Source organism: Plectropomus leopardus, chromosome 20, assembly GCF_026936395.1.
Source record: "Plectropomus leopardus strain MGB_pleo_1.0 chromosome 20, ASM2693639v1, whole genome shotgun sequence".
Classification (NCBI taxonomy): Eukaryota; Metazoa; Chordata; class Actinopteri; order Perciformes; family Serranidae; genus Plectropomus; species Plectropomus leopardus.
Genome location: NC_142195.1, coordinates 14,993,212 through 15,012,712, shown reverse-complemented (window position 1 = coordinate 15,012,712; position 19,501 = coordinate 14,993,212). Strand labels below are relative to the sequence as shown.

At 39.9% G+C, this 19,501-nt stretch overlaps 1 protein-coding gene across 3 annotated transcripts in view; it reads left to right on the top strand.

Annotated features, from left to right (window-relative positions):
• Nucleotides 1-19,501, top strand: part of bmpr1bb (bone morphogenetic protein receptor type 1Bb) — a 69,348-nt gene that overhangs the window by 676 nt on the left and 49,171 nt on the right. For 2 of the 3 annotated variants that reach the window (XM_088070687.1, XM_088070689.1), the window contains exons 2-3: nt 6,585-6,654; nt 9,292-9,455. The gene's annotated coding sequence lies outside the window, so the exon portion shown is untranslated. The remainder of the gene's footprint in view (nt 1-6,584; nt 6,655-9,291; nt 9,456-19,501) is intronic. The other variant, XM_088070688.1, reaches the window with a different exon arrangement.

Here is a 19,501-nt window from a genome sequence, read left to right as displayed (position 1 = left end):
GTGAAGTCTGGAGCTGCTCCATAGACAATATATGGGAGCCTGAATGTTTGTTTACTTTTCTGTATTTCCAGTTGTTTATTTTCTCTATTTCCAAAGAGCTTTATTCTGTTGTAGTGTTCTCAGCTCTGAAACAGAAAATGTCATCCGTGTCATCTATAACATCTTTACAACTCCATTGTCAGTGGAGCAGTCCCCCACCTTGAAGTCACATATTTGATTTTTTGCTCTTTAATTTTGGGATTTGGGATGGTTTATTTTTTCTGTATAGTTTTGGACTGACTTGGGCCAGTGGTTCTCAGCTGTTGTTTGAAGAAGCCCTAATTTGATACACATTGATACCGTTTATTAAGGGATTATTAAGATTATTGGCCTGGCCAGTATTTGGCATTTTGCTGATTATCTGTATCAGTGTTTATTTTAATGATCATTGATAAAATTAATCAATTAAAAAGTGCAGAGAAAGTTGCTTGGGAGGAACTTTTAATTCATAAAACCTAAAGGAGCTATTTTTATTTATTCATTTTTTGTTTAAATTGTCAATTGCTTTTATGAAAAATGTTGGTGGGAACTTGCTGTGTTTGATGTTTTGAAAGTTTCAGTTTTGATGAAACATTTGCTAAAGGCATTTAAACAAAGTATGTGTTGGAGTTAGTTATATTTGAAATAGTAATTATTGACAGAAAGATTTTCATTTTTATTGTAAATGCATATCAGTTCCAAATATTGGTTATCAGTTTCACTGACTACTAATAATCAGTATCGGCCCTGAACTACTAATATTGGTCATCCCCTATATACATGGTAAGATCATGCATTTTGGGTGATCCGATCACAAGTGGCCAGCGCTAAATGTAATTGTAAATGTGCACCAAGACGCATAGTGATTTGTTTCACTCAGACCACTAGCGGAGGTGCTCTGGGATGCATTTGACCACATATCTTTTATAGTGTAAACACTAATGCATCCTGATGCGTCCCTGACAAGTTCTACATCACCAGTGCAGGACAAGTTTTTTTTTGTCTTTAGTGACAGCTTTCTAATGCTCTATAAGTTACCCTTTTGATGTCGAGTTGGACAATTTTTGCATGACCATCCAACATTTTGCCCTATGGAAGGAGTTGTGTTGACTTTTGCTGGCAGTTACGTTTCCGGCTGTACTGACACACTCACTGGTTTGAAGCATGCTACTGAGCAGTTAGCAAAAGTGTCGATGTAATAACTGTGCGCGGGGCAGTAACGAAATCTGAACACAAGTGGTCAGCTGGAGACGCATGATAGACATGGCTGTGAACGGCAATGCGTCTCCACTGTCACTTGTGCTCGAATCACTGAAACGCGTGTTGATAGCAGGTCTAAAGATGCTCGCAGTCTCATCCCTAACATCTCTCCCAGTTCTTTCTCTATGGAGCAGGGATTTGAGAGACAGTTGTTCATGTTTACTAATATTTTTGGACTTTCTTAGACCAGTTTATCTCCACTTTTTTGTGTAAAGGACCCTTAATTTTAAACATATTTAGCCACTGACCCCTGTTTCATTTGATTTCCCTTCAGTGACCTCCATCTGTAAAGATTTTGGTTGTTAGCTGTGATTATGACAATTCTATAGTTATCTTGTAAGGATTGTCAACTTTTTACACATTGTTTCCAGTCACCTCAAATGCGATTGAGTAAGTGACAGGGTTTAAAGGTCAGGACAATACAACGGTGGAGGATGTGAAATCTGTGATCAGAATAGTCACTCTGATGACTCTTTCTTACATTGGGCTCATTTCTTTAGCAAATTTAATATTGAAAATTAACTATTCCACATTTTCCTGGAGACCTCCTGGAGCTCCCTTAAGGACACTTGGAGGTCCCTGCACCGCTGTTTGAGAACCACTGTCTTAGACCTTAGGACCAACATGTATAAATTTTGAAAATGGCCTCATTTCCCCTTTAAATAATTTACATTGAATTCTTGAGCTGCAAATAGTTGACCAATGAAGGCCTGTCTAGGTAAAATAAAAATGATGAAGTTTTTGGTGCCTTGGTATGAATAGGAAACAATTATAAAATGCTTCAACGATCTCAAGGTCCATTTAGTAACTCTTCTGGAGCTTTCTGTGATATCACATCTTCTTCATCATCAGATCTAGTTTGCCCAGTTCTCATGTAATAAGAGGTGTTTAAATTTCATTTTTCCTGGTTGGATAAAGTTGATTTGTCTTTTCAAACTGGTCCCACTCCTACTGCTGTTGCAGATCATGTAAAGCTACTAATTAAGCCCTGTCGTCCGATTGTTTTTTCAACCTCTGCTTCCACGATCAGGACTGAAATTTAAACTGTAGCTTTGTGATATGATTTGATGATTCTTATTCTCACTTGGTAATTAGGATTCAGGTAATGTAGGTAATTGTAGAGGGAGTTAAATACATCCAGTGTGGGGAAAACCCACTATGCGTGTGTTGATGTCTGGCAGAGAGTTTAAGACTCCACGGCCAGTCAGTGTATAGTGGCAGGGCGTCAATGGTAATATTTGACTGTTGAATGCATGGCACAAAACCTCTCTGTGCTCTGCAGTTGATCACGGCCGTCAGTGAACCAGAGCTGATGTCACTGGAGTCCTGATGTTTACATCAGCATCTCAGAGCGCAGAGGGAGCCGGGCATAACCGGCTGCACCTTATGCAGGTCTGCGGTGTTGTCTTTGAATGCCCCAACCTCCCTCTGAGTCTCTGTAGGACAGAGAGGCACATTGAAGCAGAGCTGAGTGAGTGTTTCTTGGGGAAATATTAAACACACACAGAGCGATCAAACCACCACCCACCATCCTGTCCTTGCCCTGGCTCTGTCGCTGGCAGGAGGAACGCCCGTCATTAGGCTGACACGATGAGGATGGCATGTCAAGTGAGGGTGGATGGCAAGGCAGCGCTTTGTGGTCTACCACAGACTCAAGTGTTTCAGCTTGTTGGGCTCTCTGGCACTGCTGTTTAACACACAGTGTGTGTGTGCTTGTGTGAGTGAAATGTTAGGCCCGGCTATGGTAGCAGCATGAGGGCAGGCCTGTGAGATAGAGTCCTCAGACAGCTCTGTATGCGGTGTAACGCTGGCTAATGGTAAAAAAAAAAGATGTGAACAGCACTTTCTGTGTGTGCACTTGTGGGCTGGCTAATGGACTTCTGTCCGTGGCTGATTGAAACTACCACAAATGGAAAAGTGAAGGATGATGAGACATCACACATTTCCAAAATATGTAGGCTTGATAGAAATGGGGCTGCATAAAAAATCATGAAACACTGCCCAACTGACAGAAAACACGAATGGATAGTAGCCACAGAAGTGTTTGTTTGATTTATTGGATTGTAGGAGTTTAGATACGTTTCATAGTCTTCTCTTAACGCAGCCTGTCTTTGAGAGGCTGTATCATTTTTTTAAAGCTAGAGTGATGATACTGATATCACAGAAGACCTAAGGAAAGGGGCCTAAATAAATCTCCAAAGTTGAGCTAATTTTTGAGGAAAAAAATGGCATTTTCACAGAGGTCCGTTTACCTCTCGCCTCAAGATATCTGAATGAAAATGTGTTCTGTGGTTACTCACAAATCTCATCTTCACATACATGTCCACTTTATGTTATTCCTATGCTATTTTTGGTAAAAAAAAAAACAAAAAAACATGCAATTTTTGGCATGCAGTATAAATGTGTCATTTTTGTCAGCTATATTTAAATATTTCTGCATACTGGGGTCAATCTTGGAACTGCAAAAAGCCCAATGTCATTCATTTGTGATGATGTACCACCCCATAGGATCAATTTAAATGTAATGGGCAATTTTTTGGAAACGTACATCACTGTATGAAATAGCCTGATGTGACTTCTGAGATAATCACATCTTGTGAAACTCTACAGCCACAAACTAGAGCCTGGGGGCCATTTTGTTTGGCTTTCATACATATTTTTGCAATTAGGGGTTCTCAGCAGCAGTTTCCATAACAGAGGTGCTCGCTATCCAATCACCAAAAAATGCAATTTTAAATTTCATTTTAAATGTCAGATGTTTTTGACATCAAATCACAGCTTGGATTTTACAGTGGTGTTCCTCAGGGTCTTGGTATTTTAATGGGATATTTTGGAGGGATTTTTGACCATTTTTATCAATTATTGAATGGTCAGAAATGCATAAATTTAGCACCAAAAAGTGTGTTACAATTAGTATAAACTCCTTACTTGCTACATCAATGTATGAGACATAATAAAGCTGGAAAATGGCCATTGTGTACTTCCATCATAACATTCTAGGCCCCTAAACACAAACTTTAAAGTGAATAGGCCATCAACCAAAACACTTTGTTTTATTGTTGATTTGTGACTAGGAAAACCCGAAAGACTGTGCTGAGCTGCATCTCAGATGTATCTCTCAGATGACGTAAACCACCTGTATGTGGCATATACCGTTGACCTGCTGCTTCGTATAGATCCCCTGTCCACTAAAATGGACAAAAATGGGTCTTCTGTCAAAAAAATCAGAACAAAAACATAAAGGTTAATGCACCACTTGTCCCATCACAAATCTTTTGAACTGAGGACATTTTTTTTGCACCAGCGCCTCTTGGAAACTGCTGCCTGTGTTACAGACCCTCAAACACCAGCACACACACTGTCATTCACTGTCTGATGCACATAAACACAAGCATTAACACTTTAGATCAAGGTAGATACTGGTCTGAGTCTGGCTTTGTCCACAGAGGCTAAACTTAGCAAGCTGCGACCCCTCACCCCAGTTTCCTCCCTTATAATTACAGGAAATGAGTCCAGCCAATCAGAGCAGAGACATTTGCTGCATATTAACAAGCTCAACGGGAGCAGTATTTGGGGACTGGACAGGTAAATGGCCAAGTATGTGAGGAAGGGGGGGTGGGTTGCCTTGAGTCTGAAAGATGTTGAGGAGCGCTCAGGTTTGGAGCAGATTTCTGTCAGAAAGCGGAAGAAAAGTAACACTAAAGTTTTTGCGCTTATCACCTCACACTCCAGCTTAAAGCAGTCTGTCTCGTAATGTGAGCGCGGTGACTGTCGGACAGATGAAAGGTGGAGCTGCACTATATCAAAAGACAAGCTGTCAGAGATTAAGTCCCAAGCAGACTTTGTTCAATGTCTTTTCCAGCTGCAAGGACATTGTATTATTTTTTTTCTGAAGTTTCCTTTCTTCTACACACTCACTGATAGAGGAGCATCTCGTATCACAGATATGGTTTTTCCATCTGTCATTCACTCAGATATGTGACTGTGGTTGCTGTTCTTCCCACACACTGACACTCTGTGCTCTGTCTTCTGTACACACCCACAAAATATGGCAAAGGAAAGATACAGTTACACAATTTCAGTGTAAGCCTGCGCTTGCATTTCTTCCAGACAGATCTTGTTGCTCTCTAAAGCAGTGGTTCCCAACTGATGGGTCACGGTCCAAAAGTGGGTGCCAGGTCCCCGGTTTGAAGTACAGACCTACGGATTTTGTTAAGGACTTCATTTATCACAGCAGCCTGTTTTTTTCAGTACAGTCACTTTTTTATTGCCACGTTCTTGGTTTTAATTTGACCCTTTTGAAACCTGGTTTGATATCAGTTCATGTGCTGCGTTCAGGCACAAGCGTTTGAAACATTTGAAACCTGAATTGGTTTGATTTCTTTTAAAAGCATGTAAAAAAGGCAATGAGCAAAGTGAGAAGAAATGTCCCAAAAATTGATAGAGGTTTAATAAAGGGTGACAAGAAAAATGAAATGAAAAATTTTTGTATCAAAAACCTGGAGAATAATGTAGAAAACTAAAATTATATTATTATAATTATATATTTAAAATTATGAGACAGAGATACATATATTTTTAACAATTGCTTTTTGGTTATTTCCTTGTTGTTGTTTTTCTCTTTTTTTAAAAAAAATAATTTTCAGGAAATTTCTTTACTGATTTGCTAATTTTTGGCAGTGTGGCTGGACCAGTTGGGAACCACTGCTTAAAAGGAAACAGAGATACTCTACACACCATCACTTAGTGGCCAAAGTTCTTTAATTTAACTCAAGTTTGAATTTCAACTTTGAGATAAACTGATCACAGAGAGTACCAACTCTGGCTCCCATCAGTGAGGAAATACAGGCGTAATGCAGCTGATCTTGTTCCACTTAGGCTCAATCTTCTTCTTACCTGTAAGCTCCTCTGGCTCTTTGACAATTAATTCAGCGACCAAAGCGAAGTACACATGCCCTGCTCACTGTTTCATCTTGATGAGAGACAAATGCAGGCAACAGGAATTACTTAAAGCTGCGAGCTGCTCTGCTCTTTGCCTGGAAGGTCAGTGACCATGTGAGAGAAAGCCGACATCCTGTTATTAGAGAGTGAGAGAGAGAGAAGGGGTGGAAAAAAAGACGGAGCAGGAGGTACAGGATGAGCGGGGGGATGATTGAAGATCGAAGAACAGAAGAGGATAAGGGGTACTTTGCATGATTGGGTGAAAGTCAAAGTGGGGAAATGACCTGAAATTTAGTCTCAATCCTTTCAGTTATAGATGGCAGACATATGAGCTCCTTCTAATAACTCTACTTTGTTTCTTCCAGAGAAAGACAAGTGCTGGAGCTGTGGTCGGGTACAGTGACAGGATGCTTTCTGATGTCTTGTGTTTGGATGGTGAGTCCAGCTCTCAGGCACTCTATATCTGTTGTTTTTCAACTTTATAGCAATTCCTATGAATTGAAAGATGTTTGTCTGCAATTTCTTGATTGTAAAACTGAGACATATTGATAAATCTTCAGTGTAAACTCTCAAATGTTTTTTGGAGTGGTTTCACTTGATGCTCCAAATGGATGATATTGTGAAGAAAGTGAAATCCAAAGCTAAAAGCTGTATTGATCAAGATAGACTGAGTGTTGATTCTTCTGCTGTAGAGGTACTGTTTGGCAGGGCTGATCGTGTGTGTGTGTGTGTGTGTACGTACGTACGTACGTATGTGTATGTGTTTTCTGATTGCAGTGCCGTCTGGGCGGCAATTTGCCTCCAAAGTGGCGAGCTAATTGACTTTCTGCTGAGCATGTGGATGGCTATGTAAAATACACCACACTGACTATAATAGAATCCTGTTTTCTCCACTAAAGTATCAGGCTAGACACAGACTCCGTCTACTGACTGGAGTGCCGGAAATGAATGAGATCAACATATGATAGAGTGTAGTAAATTTTAGAAACTCTCAGGAGCTTTGATTTCACCTGAGTAATTCACCATAGCCGTGGAGCGCTTGTGAATATCTGCTTGAGTGTATGAAATATAAAACATTTTTAGCTAACAATGTCCAGCAAAGGATTTTATTCTTATAAAAGTAATTAATACTGCAATTTGACCATAGATGGATTGCTAAACCAGTTCACCGGGCACAGGCCCAGGCCCAGGGGCCCAAAGTGTCAGGAGCCTCCCTGGCCTTCATCTGCAAAATGTAACTCAAATTAAAACATACCAGAAAAAGACTACCATGTGATGCAAAGAGACTCAAAATAAGTACAAAAATGGGCAAAACAACCACAGAGAGACACGAAATGACAATAAAGATACAAAAATGATCCAAAAATGCCACAAAATTACCACAGAGACACAAAACGACTACAAAAAGACTATAAAAAGACTACAAAAAGACACTAAACAACTGAAAAGAAACACAAAGCAACTATAAAGAGGCACAAAACAACTGAAAAGAGACATGAAAAGACCTTAAAGAGATGCAAAGGAACAGCAGAGACAAAGACTAACTACAAAAAGTGACCAAAACAACCACAAAGAGACACAGAGAACCACATGAAGATACAAAAGGACAACAAAGATACACAAAATGATCCAAAAAAGGCCACAAAATTACCACAAAAGACACACATGACCCCAGAAACACAAAGTGAGTAGAAAAAGACTCAGATGACCTCAAGGCGACACAAAATGTATATGAGGAGACAGTAATGACCAAAAAAAACACAAAATGATATCAAAGAGACACAAAACAGATAGATATTTTCAGCAGATGCATTAAGTGCATTGCAACACATAGATATCATCTCTAGTGAGTTCATAGATACACTGTGTATTTGTATATGTTTGCCCCCTGATTTCAACACTGAGCAGACGTGCTGCATCGTTTAATTAGCATTCCTTTTACATTAAGCAATGAACGTGCCACTACAGGACCCATCATAAACAGCAGAATATGCTGACACAGCTCTGACATAGAGGCTCGGCACAGTTGGGAGGCGAACCCATGCAGGGCTGTGAGACACAGAGTTGCTGCTGCTTCAGAGAGGACAATAGCAGCCTGTATGTGTTGGAAGAGACCTGCTCGGACTCTTTGTGTGACAGTGACCTGCTGGCAGGAAAGCAAAGAGGGCCAAGGCAAAGCACCGGTTTGAGTTGGAGAGTAACTCACACCAGTGAAGAATGTCAAGAATCTGTGTGTTAAAGTTCACACTGTATCACCATCTGCGGCTGGATCCTGGCAAATAAAAGACAGCTGTGTGTGAGTCAGTGTGCACATGCATGTGAAAAACATAAGATGGACAGAAAACAAAAGAATATTAGGCAAATATTATTACTGGTTTTGAAGGCCGCTGACTTAATTTTTTATGCATATGTTTCAAGAACAATGTTGCACACAGTCTCTCCTGCTCTCACTTCCACTCACATGTCTGACAAACAGGTAGCAGGCAGGATGTCAGCTGTAACTTGGTGGTTTATTAAGAAAAGACAGGTCAGCAAGACCACCCAGAATCCCTGTACCTGTTTCAGCTGGAAGGGAAAGTCCGAGATTCAACACTCTTTACTGTGTTAGTTCAGCACCGTACCCAGCTGTGACTCAGTGTCTTATTTTGCTGATACAATATTGGCTCAAGGTTACCAGAGTGTGTTCTGTGACACTTGCTTAAAGTTCATAATTCCTTATATCTGCTTAAAGAAGGGGCTCTATGTCTCACCACACTCAAAACATATCAACGTGATCTCCCCCGACAGTTTGATCTGTCAGCAGACTGATCTGAAGAGCTTTGTTCTGAATTCTTGCACGTCTGCTCTACCGTAGACCTAATTCTGCCCCATATCTGATTCTGCAATTGAGCCTCATGCTTGTCCGCCAAATAGCAAGTGACAGCGAATGCCACTCAGACTGCGGGAGGAGATGGGGAAACAGATGAAGTCAATTTCTGTCTTGTTCGTGTTTTTCCTGTTGCTCAGTTCTGTGTTTCTGATGACAGATTGTAAAATGGGTTTCATATGTGCAATTTTTTTTTCTCCCAACAGATTCGGGAGAGGGCAGAGGGCATTTAGAGTCATATCTGTGAGGCCGTCTGCTGGGAAATGTGCTGACATCAGAGCTTTGCATTTTGAACCGGAGGATAGAGGCGGATAAGGAGGATGCTGCATTGACACTCCAGAAGAAGCTGGGTTTGCATAGATCATATCAGGTGAGTCCGCCCTCTGGGTGACATCTCTTATCAATGTAACGCTAATCTGTTAATTAAGGACTCAAGCACATCCTGGAACAACAGGATGAAATGGAGTGTGTGGAGTATTATAAGCAGTGTTATCTCAGCTGCCATTACAGTTTTTTTCCGAGAGATCCTTTAAGTGTATTTTCAGCTTCTGTCGTGACGTTCGACTCCGAATGGCGCACTGCTTTGTCTAGAACCAACCTATACATACACAACATCACATTTCAATTCCTGTCAGGTTCTGGCATTTGGTCACAGGATTAGAGATCCAGTCAAAACAGGTGACAGGTGACAAACTCACGTCAATGCGTCATGAAAAGGACTTTAACATCGGATTAACTGAATTACTATTGCAAACAAAAGGTGAGTCATGTTACTGAAGCCTGCATGTCAGTTTGTAGTAGTTGTCAACCTCTATTTGCTGTATACACACCACCACATCCCTGGCGGGTACTTTCAACTTGTGACAGCTGTTGTTCGTTGTTAAAGCGGGTTGTGTTTTGGCACGAGTTGTCATGAATTTTCAGACTTTCCCCAGTGGCATTTTGAATGTTTATTTTTGACCAGTTTTCCTGCAGTTTTGGCGAGAGATAATTTGTCCTCTTTGGAGCTCTGTGAGGTGCCTTGTGTTACACAGAAAATATCAAAATGCAGATGGTTAAACCTCTTTTTGTAGCTAGAAATACTGCTACAGTAACTGGTATTCAGCCTCATAGGACCCAGCTTGGTTGCAGTGTTTGTAATTGTGATTTAGTTACTTTTATTACGGCTTTGTTTGGAATACAGAGCAAGCCCCAAAGAGCTTTGAAGCCGATTCAACACAGTGGTTATATGTGGAATTACAATGCCTGTGCCCTTCAAGTTATTCCATGGGGTCAAAAAACTTTTTTCTATAGACTTACATTGTGAAAAAGTCATATGTAAATCATTGGATAAATTATTTTGGCATCACAACGAGGGATCAGCATTTTAATTAAATTTCATATTCAGGTACTTGCATTAAATTATTATTGAGTACTTGCAAAAGAAAATCTAATGTAAAAGGAATGTAAATTGGTCGAAAATTGAAAATCATTTATTGAACAACCAGGACTCAATGAGCCAACTGAACCAAAAATTGAAAACAAACATGAGAAAAGTTTGTAATGTCTCTGCCACTGCCGTAAATATTTCATGTAAGGACTGTCCCCCAGCCCCTCTCCTCCAAGTCAGATCATCGTCTCCCCAGTTAGCATGAGCTAATACAGCAGCAGCAGCAAACATCTGACAGCGAGCTGTTTAACGGTCCCAACAAGCTCACACTGACACTGAAACAGCTTAGTCTCATGATAAACAGAGTGAAAGAAAGAGAGGGAGAGCAGAGCAATACACTGCACGTTGCTCTACATTTAAATAAGATTTTACTTATTTTAAACAGTATAACAAAGTAAAAATCATGTACACATGTTGGATGGGCAGGGTCTTTATATGTTGAATGAATACTGACATTCAAACGAGTACTCATTCATTCCCTCTCCCTGGTCAGAACTCCCATGCAATGACTTGTTTTAATGTTGGGATTTGATCCATTCTGTCCGATAACATTTTGAAAGTCTAGACGAGCCACAAGATGAAATTATGTTTTCCCATTCAAGTTAGCGGAGCTGCAAGTTAGCTGCTTGGCCACCAAAAGTCTCTAGTGCGTTTGCTCCATGGGCCTCACAAAGCAAAAGATCTGGGTAATCTCACACCGTGGAAGTAGAGCTTTTTGGGCTTCTCGCACCACTGAGCAACTTTCATATGAATGAATGGGGCCCTGCCTCCAATGTTGTATCCAGTACTCTTCATACATCCGTGATATAGAGGCCTGATGACATCCCTAAAGGCTTCAAAAACAGATTTTTTTCATGGCCTCAATTAACCATGTGGGAAAACAGCACATTTAGTGGCTGATTGCTGACTGCTTTTGATGGCTTTGTCTGGACTGTAGAACTGTATTATTTCACATATGACTCACAAAACATTATTATTTATACCTTGATACTGATATGCAACTCTGCAAATAGATGTGTGACATTACAGTTCAAACAAAGACGTAATGCAGGCATGTGGAGCCTTTTTATAAATCAACTTTGAGGGGATAAAACGAGTTAGCCACACCGATCACTCAATCGTCCTCCATCTTTAGTTGCGGATTCTGTCCAGCCTGAGAAGAGACCGGCTTCTCTCTTTGTCTCTCCAAGTCTGGCCTCTTCGGTGGCTCAGAGAGCTTTACGTAAAGGAGAGCCTAGATCAGATTACAATAAAAAGAAAGTGAGAGAGTAGCAGCTAGCTAACCTGCTACAGCCTGGATTGTTATTGCAGGTGTTCAAGAGCAGACACAGCTGTTAATTACCTCTACGTAGCAGCACACATTGAGCTGCAGTCACACATGAATGGCCTCATACAAGTGCACGTTGGCATGCCAGCGTACACAGATTACGATTTGAGGATCAGAAGACAGTTTCAGGGGATGAAATGCTTTTTTTTGGTTTGGGGAATCCTCTGGTCGAATCTCTTGTTTGCTTTGGCCATATTTTGCCACATGGATGTTTGAGGAAGGCTTAGTGGGTTTCGTTGTTGCAGCCAAAAGCAGTCGACCACATCTGTTCACAGAGCATTGAAAATGGATAATCTGTAAAATTTGCTCGATCTGTGCTGTTTGAATGACTGTATGTGAGTGTGTGTGCACATGACCAGTCGGTTCTGTGCTATCATTCTGTGTATCATTTGTCGTTGAAATTTAGGGTCAGCTGTGTACATTTGCCTTCAGATTTGGCATCCAAGTTGATTCTCAGCTCTGGCCAAGATGCTTCAACGTGTCAGAGCAAAATAACTACAAGTCATATACATAATTCAGGTTATTTATTGGATTATTTCAAGGGCTGTCCTGGATATCAGTTTTTTTGCATTGAAACTTGCAAAAAATATCCCCAATTAGGGATGCAGGATAATATTAGCACTAGTATTGGCCAATTTCGGAATCGGCTCACATGATTATTTTGCACAATGAATGACTATAACATACATTGAAAATCATTGTTTTTCCTGTCTCCATCTGCTGGTGGGCTATCACAATAAGAGTATGCATGCATATATATGTATATATATGTATATATATTAACCAGGTGAAAGACTAATTGAGATTTAAAATCTCTTTTACAAGAGTGACTTTGCCAAAATGGCAGCTTTAAACAAAGATACAACAATAAATACAGACAGACAAATACAACTATCAAACAAATACAATTAAAGTTGTTAATTTCAATACAGAAGATATTTGATGATCACTAAAATTGGGTTTGAAAAAGAAGTGGATATATGGATATTGGTTTCGGCCAAATTATTTTTTACATATGGGCATATCAGATATTGGCAAAAATGTCAATATTGTGCATCCCTATCCCTGATTATTTGAAGCTTCAGCTGGGGTTAAATGAGAGATGAGGACATCATTCAGTGCACCTAAAATAACATGACAATTTATCACTTTGTTAGCATGCAGGTTGTACATTTGCCATAATAGCTAGAAAAAGGAATTCTTTGCAAGAAGACCATTGATTTGGTGATTTGGCAAGCTTATTGTAAATCTATGGCCTACTCAGTTTTCTTTAGCATATCTGGCAGTCGACTTTTGGGGATCGTCTTACCAAATTTTAAAAGTTTTCTACACACTTGACATTTTCCTCACCCTGCTAGAGAGTCTGTAAGCCTGTCCTGTGTGGTCAAACTGTTCCAGTTTCTGTGAAAGGACACGAACGTTCATTGCTGGTTTAGCTCATCTCTGTCTGTCTGACTCCGCTTGTCGAAACTCATCATGTCACATCAACATATGCCAAAATGACATAGTCAGTCATTTCAATTTGAGGAATAAGAAAAAATTGAGTGACTTGCCAGTAAGTAATGCTTTAGATAACTTAACATTAATATTCGGGAAACATTACATTCAATTGAAATATGTCAACAATATTTAATCTGCACCTCAAGTCATCCACAGTAGTTTGTAATTTACCACAGCCCTTTATCACAATCATGGCTCTGTTTTAGAGTTTGTGTTCACTCCCTAAAATTTTACGAGGTGTGTGTTTGCATGGGTGCGCTCACATTTGTGTTGGCGAACAGCTGCTCCTCCTTTTCTCCACCTGTGTAGTGCGGCATTGAACAACACAACAGTAGTTCCCTTGTGCTTCCCGTAAAGATCAAGTTTAATTAACAATTGCTCCAGTTTTGAGCACACGTCTCTCGTTGGCAAGAAATTGGGAGATAAGCGTCTTTTGTGCCAACATCTTGTGGCTTTATTGGTTTCCTGATTCAAGTTTGAGCTGAAAGGGCTTGATTTAAACACACACACACACACACAATTTCTGCACAATTAAGAACTGTTTTCTGCTTCTGGACACAAAATGGTCAAGATGGTGGGTGTTCCCACCTTTTAAAAACTGTGTTTATTTTGCTTTTTGAAAACACTGCAAATTAAGCAGTGAGGAACCCTGGGTGGACTGTTCCATGGGAGTACATGTGGGTGAGAGAGATGGGGGAGAGCAGGGAGCTGAGAGAAAAACCTCAGATGTGAAAATGGCTGGAACTCCAAGGGTTTTCAAAACAGAACTCAAGATTTCATTACACATACCTGGACAACTGAGGGCATGGAAAAACCCCTCCCTGCGCACATGCACGAGTGCACGCGCGCAAACACGCATGCACTCAACAGCTGGGTTGGTCAAAGAAATAATAAGAATAATGTAAGCTAAATAGAGCAGAGATGACTCCCAGCCAACAGAGCCAACACGTGTCGGCGGCTTCAGAAATATGCAGAACCCCGGTCATCAATCACAGACAGGAGGCCCTCAGTCGCGCTGACAGGCTCGGACAGAGAGGAGGCGGAGTTTTTTTGGCCGCTCTTTGTGTGCGGACAAGCCGGTGGCGACTGAGCGGACTACTTGAGGCAGATTTGGTTGGGACTCAGCCAAGGCGTTCAAGACTGACTGATGATGAGGCATCACATCAAACCAACGTCAACAACAAAGTAAAGCTAATCGTCACTTGTCATTAAAGCCTGTTGGCAGCGATCACATAAGTCCTCCTCAGTGTTGTTTTATAAGGTTTCGCTGTCGGTGTAAGCTGCGGATCATGAAAACCATCTATGTGTGAGTTGTGGGAACATTCTCATGGTGGCTTGACGGTTTACTGGTAACAGTGTGACTGCAGGCAGTAAATTGGCCTAAACCAAGTTAAACAGAGCAAAGAGAGACAGACAGTCCTGAGGGGCCAAGCTGAAGTTTGGTCCCTAAAAACTGAACCTTCAGCAGAGTTCAGAAGGACAAGAAAGGATAGAAGGATAGAGGGATAGAAGGAGGGGGTTTGGGGGATCCATGGGCAAAGACAAAGCCCCCAGGGTTTCTGCTCTGAGATCTAACTTTGTCTGTGTAAACATATCTGGAATGACACATAAAATGTCTGTGTGTGTGTGTTTGTGTGTGTGTGTGTGTGTGTGTGTGTGTGTGTGTGTGTGTGTGTGTGTGTGTGTGTGTGTGCGTGCGTGTGTGTGAGAGAGAGAGAGAGAGAGAGAGAGAGAGAGAAGCCTAACTGTTCATTTTCTTCAGTCTAGTTGCGCTCAACCTGGTGGTCGAGACCTCGTGGTTTTTGAGTAGTCCTGTTCAGATACTATTTAATATTGTTCTCTGCCTCTTTTTTGTGACAAACTGAATATTTAGAGCCACCTTTGGCCTTTCTCAATAAATCAAGTAATCATTTGGTCCATAAAATGTCAGAAACTGGTGAAAAATGTTGATTAGTGTCCCCCAAAGTCCAAGAAGATTTCCTTCAATGTCTTGTGTTGTCCACAACCCAACAATAATTATTTTACTTTCACTGAGGAGAAAAGAAACAAGAAAATATTCCCATTTAAGAAGCTAGAATCAGAGAATTATTTTTTTTTCTTGAAAAATTACTTAAGCCAATTATTTGATTATCAAATTAGTTTGTGATTAATGTAATAGTTGACAACTAATTGATTAATTGTTTCAGATCTATTCATTAATAGAAACACATCAGATGAATCAGAAATTTACAAGGGTTGCTTCAGTGACCATTTAATTGATATTCCTGTTTCCATGCTGCAGTGCATTTTTTAATTTTATTTTTTTTTATCTAAGGTATGAAAGGTCTTGAACAATGCATACTTTTGATCCAGATCCTATCCAGAACTAGATTACTTGATGAAATCTTGATTTCAGAATCCTTTTTTCTTTTTAAACAACCCATTTTCTAGACTTGATTAAATGCGCTGGCCGAAATCGGATGAAATTTATTCTGAACTGAGCCCTAGCTCTGAAAGTGGTATGATCTTCTCGTCTACCCCTCAGCAAGAAAGTGATGTGTATTATCCAAACTGTCTAAGTATTTCTTAAATCATGCTATAATTTAATTTATTGATGTGCATTGAAATGCAACCACCGTCTATCTTTAAAATCATAAATTAGACTTCTGAAGACTTTGAAGATCCAGTTCTTGAACTGCTCTGGATCTTTTGTTTCAGTTGATATGTTACTGCAGAAACCCAAGCAGGCCGTATTTCTCTCATCCTTAGACACAAGTTAATACTGTGGATGCAGTACAAACGGAGTTCATCATCATCCTGATGTTCTCAACCCCCTGTGAGATGATTGGATGTCTCACTGCGTCCAATCGTTTCTTCACCCACTGTCTGTCTATATTAGACACAGGGTGACAGGACAGCTGTCTCCGTGTTTCGTTTTGGTCCATGTCTGCGTGCACAACAATGCATGTGTGCCTGTGCAATAGATCTGGCATAGCAAATTAATGTTATGTGGCTTGTTTGACGGAGTATGCTGTCTCCCTGCTCCAGTCTCTGATCCTGACATTGGACCCAAAAGGGGAATCATCACCAAGGAATTTGGCAGGCTTTGATCACAGGGCTGTCCAGCGAGGGTGTAGGGTTAATGCACTGTGTGAAGAGGAAAACATGACATGCTCATCTTATACAGAAGAAGAATGGGTTATGTGTGACATGAAATTTATCATCTAGATGGAGGAGTGGGTTTGTTCAGTCAGGCAACTGTAAAATTGCCGCTGGCGGTCAATTGTCAATCAGATGCAAGTTTCCTGCTGTGAAACACAAAGAACAAATTAACAATCACGACTTCATCCTGAAGGCCAAGAACCGCAGATGACTGTCATAAACAAACAGGAACCATAATGAGTCTGTAATTACTTGCCATGACTGTTTACATTCTTTCACGCTGAGCCTTCAGATAGAAGCTCAGCAGATCATAAGAGAGTCAAAACTGCAGATCAGCATGCGCTAAAAAATGATAAACGCACTGTAGAAGATCATCCTGACATTTCAGTGACACTTAGCCCAGTTCTCAGTCAGTCTAAAAAAAATGTTGAGAAAAAGTCAGTTTCCAAAAGCTTTCCTCCCGCAGTGTCCTGGCATTAATGATGAACACATGTTAAGAGAGAACGAAGGGTCAGTTGGTTAAGTTTCAAAGCTCAGTTTAGGTTGTCCTGTCATAATTGCTCTGCTTTGGCTGCTCTATGGTTCACTGTTTGATGACTGTATTTCACCTTTAGGCTTTTTGTTCCAATAATACCTCGGGAGTAAAACTCATGGAGCTGATAGGAATAGAGTAGTTTATTCTGTGTCTCAAGTAGGACACTTCCATTTGTATACTTCCATGTAATACAGTGTGTACACTATGTAGGCTTCTTACTTAAGTAGTGCGTGAATTTCGCCAGGATGCACTTACCATAAATTAGGACATTTTTCTTGTTCTTTGTCGTCACCTTCTTCGTCATCTTCTTCCCCATCTTCTTTGTTTTCTGCTTCTTTGTTGTTGTTTTCTTCTTCCTTTATCTGCATCACCATCTTCTTTGTCTTTTAGTTCTTTGTCTTCTTCTTTGCACCTTCATCTTCGATGCCATTTTCATCTTCATTGTCTCCTTGGACACCATCTCTTTCTTCATTGTCTTTGCCATTGTCTTGTTTTTTGTCTTCATTTTCCTCTTTTTCTTCTTTGACATCGTCTTCTTCTTTGTCTTCATCGTCTTCTTTGTCTTTGTAACGTTCTTTGTCTTCTACTTTGTCATATTTTTTACTTTCTCATCTTCTTCTCCGTCCTTTCGTTTTTGTCGTTTTTTTCCCCTTGTCTCATCTTCTTTTCTGTCATCATCTTCATGGCAAACTGCAACTGTATAGAGCATTACATCAAATATCTGCTGGCTTGTTTGCCTATTCACCAGAGCAACTGCTTCAACTGCGTCATCATTTTCACAAGTGTGGTGGTCCCTCCTTGTCCACCAGGTAGCCTAGATGGTGACCATTGAAGGTTTTAACTGCTTTGAGTACACCATTCCAGTACTCATAGTACGATGCTTTTTGCCATGCTTGTCTGTGTGAGTGCACTTATTCACTCAAAATAGTGAGTTTAAGGTTGGAGGAACATGAATTGAAACACATTAGATGCTTTAAGGATCCAGGTTTCACACCCCCATTTTGGGTTTGGGCCTTATATTAGCCCTGCACACTTAGATAAAGCTGAACAGGAACAGAGGTCCTCTAAAGAAACCTGAAGAGTTGGAGGAAATGAACATCCATCAAGGACAGCATGTGATGACATGTCTGACCCTGTGTCCTCTTTCTCTTCAGACACACGCAAAATGATGGTAGTCTAGCTGCCAGTGCTTCCCCTCAGATCACATTGTTTCCTCATCTAGTGCTATTTATCACTAGTTCTCAGGATGCTTTTACCTGTATTTTCCATTGACTTTTTCACCTTCAGAAAATTCTCAATTATACTAAATATAGCTCAGTTACATACTGTAGCTAGAGGGGGACTTGGAGAAAATAGACCTCTGCCAAGGACAAATACCCCATCTTGCAATGTTAATCTAAGTGAAATATAATTTGTTTATCTGCCCCATGATTTGGATCCTGTCCAATATTAAATGAATTCTTTCCTGGCCATTGTTACACTCTTCCCACAAGTTTGATGTGAATTAGTCTGTATTTTTTCCCGTAATACTCCTGACAAACAGTCAAACTGAACCCAAGGTACTAATAGATACACTGACCACTCAATGAAAGAGGACTACAACTAGGGACAAGTCTTTAAATATATTTAAAAAGAAGCACTTTTTCTGATTACTTTCTCATGTAAACCAATATGATCATATGATTTGTATTTAAAAAGATTTATTAGATGTCAACTTTTCTGCTATTTAAAGTGTTTTTGCAAGGCTTTGTATTGGCTGTGCACCAAACCAAGATGCATATAATCACAAAAATGTATTGGGGCCACTCATTGTGTCCTTGTGAAGACGCAGTCAATTTCCAACTTCTGTATGTCTCCTATATGGCCTGTCAAACACTTTTATCTCCCTTTGAAACAAACGGTGTTAAAAAAGATGCAACGAGTACTGTATCACAGCAACATAACAAATATAGATATAGCAGGGTCTCCTACACATTCATTTAAATCTGGCAGGCTGCCATAACTAAAACATACGCTGCCACAATTTGATTTTTAGAACCCTTTGAAATCTGGATCAGTATCACTTTTCTTGTGCTGCATTTGGATTACAAGTATTTAATACTTTTAACCCAGAGCAAATTGGTTTTATTTCTGTTAAAAACACAAGAAAAAAGGCAAAGAGCAACTTGGCAAGAAATGTACCAGAAAATGTCCAGAGAGCTGTTTATAATTATCACAACAATGGATTTAAAATGATTATATTTAAAATTATTATAATTTCTAAGCTGTTTTTAAAGCCATTTCCTTTTTTTAAAAAATAATTAAATTTATTTATTTTGCTCATTTTCAGCTTATATATATTTTTTATTTTTATTTTTAACTAATTTCTCACCAATATTTTGGTCATTTCTTCTTTAGTTGCTCATTGCCTTCTCATGTTTTTTTTTTTTTTTTAAAAAAAAAAAACAAGCAAATTTGCCAAGGTTCCCAGTCATCAGCTATTGC